Source organism: Hesperophylax consimilis, chromosome 3 (genome assembly GCF_061612785.1).
Source record: "Hesperophylax consimilis isolate HC1 chromosome 3, BYU_Hcon_1.0, whole genome shotgun sequence".
In the NCBI taxonomy this organism is placed as follows: domain Eukaryota; kingdom Metazoa; phylum Arthropoda; class Insecta; order Trichoptera; family Limnephilidae; genus Hesperophylax; species Hesperophylax consimilis.
Window position 1 is genome coordinate 41836093 of NC_142838.1, and position 3246 is coordinate 41839338.

Consider the following 3246-nt stretch of genomic DNA (forward strand, 5'->3'; position numbering starts at 1 on the left):
CATAATACGTATCACAAATTATAATAAAGTCAATAAACCTAATAACATATTCCATTGTTTAATATTCCACGTTATCATAATATTGTAAAGCTTTCAGTGTTACTAGCCATAAGCTAAATCATGAAAATTATGATAAACATTTAAAACTGACATCATGAACATAAACATTATTGACATATGACACCCTTACCCCGTACACCTAAAGCAAACCAAACTATCTTCTAATAAATAAATAAAATATATTTTTAAATATACTACGACAAAGCACCAAATGCATAAATGATTTTAGAAAAAAATCTGGAAGTGTGTTGCGGCCCCAAAGTAAAAACATTTTTCCTGACTAAATAAAATTGATGAAATTCTTCTACCTACACTGAAAAAAATGAGTTAGCTAAAGTGTTAAGCTAATTGAAGTTGTGTAACCATCGCCTAAAGTTCAGCTACTTTACCTAAAATACTTTATGTGCAGATACCGTCGTTGTTTAGTAAAATGTGCTTGAGCTAATACAACTAAACTTTAATAATAGCACACTAAAAGCATACTTACCTAAACAAAATAATCGGTTTGGTTAATCAAGCTAAAGTAATTTACTAAACCTATTTCACTTTAGTAACTTAAGTTTATGTGTTACTTCCCAAAGTATTTAGCTAAATTTAACTAAACATCTAGTTTGGTTAAATGTTTTGTTCATATAGCAAAACTGAGGTTGGAATATCTAAATTTGGTATTTTTACATAACAATTAGTTGCTTTGCACAAACTTAGGCAAAGTGCAACAAAACTTTAGTTAAAATGTCCCGAACTTTGGTAGATCTTTTTATCGTCGCTAACGGTCGACGCGCAGGTGTTCATTTACGACGCAGTTTTCAGATCGCCACAGTTCGCTCCATACCCATACGTGAATTGACGTTCGTTGCGCGCGTTGCGAATTTATTTTTGAATTGAATTGAATTTATGTTAACCGCTGTTCCTAGTTCCTAGTGATAATGGCAGACAAAACCGTGGAGGATTATTTAATTTCTTGGAATCTGGAGGCTTACATAGAAACATTTAAAGGTGAGTTTTCTTTTTTCATTTTTTTATTGATTTAGAATTTAGATCATGGAACTATGATATTATATATTATGATAATATCCATTCTATTTGATTTAGAAACTGGCACCTTCATTATTCCATGACTCAAGTACCTACGCAATAGATTTAGAAGATTTGTATTTATTATGTACCTAGTTTGAAGAGTGCGTGTTGACGCTACAACCAAGATTGTGTCAGGAGTCATGACACAAGTTACAGAGAGTGGTATATAAAAAAAATAATAATTGGATCACTTGTATAGCGCCGTTTTTGTGCAAAATCACCTCAAGGGCGCCTTTATTTCTTTGTTTGTTTCCGCCAGTATTATTTTGTATTGAACGAATGTTGTTTGAAACTGTAGTATTTTCTAAGTTACAATTTTACCCTAGCCAGAAACTAAATCATAGCAGGTTATATTTAATTTTAATAAATGTGTATTGCAAATTATTAATTCGGACATAACATTTTGAACATTGAATTCTGTTGTTTTTTTTTTGGGAGGGATATTTTTTTTTAAATACAGGGTGACCACCCATTGTTAATGTTTACATTTGAAATTTTCATATAAATGAAATAATTTCATTATTAAAACTATTTTATCTCCGCTTGATTCATGATACAGGGTGTTCGGTATCTGCTGTTGTATAAATATACATTTTTTTTAATGAATAATTTTCATACCTTTGAAAAATAAATTTTTATTTTCTTGTTTTGAAATTTTTTGTATTATCTCGTCGTTTTTTTTCTTTATTTCAGACTCAAGCCATAGACTCGAAAACACTCCTGATAATATCTCAAGATGATATTAAAGAATTGATTCCGACTGTAGGGCACCGGGCACTGCCTACAGCACACATTAATGCGCTCAAGGATGTTATTAATCCACCTGTCATAAGTGTAAGTTTTTAAAAGCAGTAATGATGACATATTGTATACCTAGGCCTTTTTTGGCTAACCATTTGGAAATAGTTGTACCGGACGCGATTTTGATACAAAAATAATAGTATTTAAAATAATAATTCCTGTAATTAATGAATAAATCGACTGCCGGGGGGGTCAAGCAATTCCAAAGGGATAAAAACAAAGCTTGACCCCTTCACCCTTTCTTTCCCCTTTGTGTACATACCCGCTTTTTGTTTCAGATTGAAGATATACCTTCAACTTCCAAACAAACAACGCCCATATATTATCAACACGATGACTTCCTTGTAAATGACATTTCCTTGTTGGAAAATAAAAACAAATCACAAAGAATAACGCAAGAAGCTTTTGAAGAGCAAATTTCGAATGTAAGTTAAATAATTTTAGTAAGTTTCAGATACCTAAGTAACTTAGGTTAATTGTTTTATACATTCCGATATATGTATTTTAGTAGTGGCAGCGTAGAATATCCATCCTGTGACTGATATTATGATGATTATAGAAGTGGTTATTAGTTATGTAATCAATATGCAATTTAATTTTGTTTTCCAGGACTTACGCAATCATCTCCTATCAATCAATGAAGGGCAAGCACTTTTAATGCAGTTTGAGTCAAAGGGTCTGTTGGACAATTCTGCCAGACTGTGCAGTACTATTATAAGTAAGGAATTGCAGGGTAATCCAGATAGATCCATTACAAGCAAGAGATTTTATGAATTTGCTTTTCAAATCACCAAAGTCTTTAATAAAGAAAGCGCAGCTGTATATTTCACCCCATATGTGTGTTTTGGGCCTACCCAAAAAATTGCTGCAAAAGGTAAATTACTAGACACATACAGGCAGCGCCGAAAAGAATTTGCCAAATCAGGACACAAACATCTTTTACTATATTTAAAAAAAAATTATAATAAAAAATGATAATATAAATGTGTGTATGATCAAACGTGTTTTCTTTTTTGAGGCTTTGCTGGTAGCTGGAAACAATATTTTGAGAGACGATTCTTAACAAAATAACTTTTATATGAATGAGGTTTTTAATAAGTACTTTCTAGTCTTACAAAACATAATATTTATTTATTTAGGTTTCATCTCTCAAAAGGGTTGTAATAAACTACCTGCAACTCAAAGTATTTAACCCATGATTCTGAATAAGGAAGTTGAGTCCATTTTTTTTATTTTTTTTTATCAATGTTTGCATTCAAACTTAAATACTGGTATTTTTTTTTTTTTTTTAAAGTTTGTTTTCATAGT

General features: G+C 31.0%; 1 long non-coding RNA gene across 1 annotated transcript; it reads left to right on the top strand.

Annotated features, from left to right (window-relative positions):
- Nucleotides 1–410: 410 nt before the first annotated feature.
- Nucleotides 411–3034, top strand: LOC149425518 (uncharacterized). The gene is made up of 4 exons (XR_016305689.1): nucleotides 411–1056; nucleotides 1831–1971; nucleotides 2217–2363; nucleotides 2548–3034. It is a non-coding gene; the product is annotated as an uncharacterized LOC149425518 (long non-coding RNA).
- Nucleotides 3035–3246: the final 212 nt, after the last annotated feature.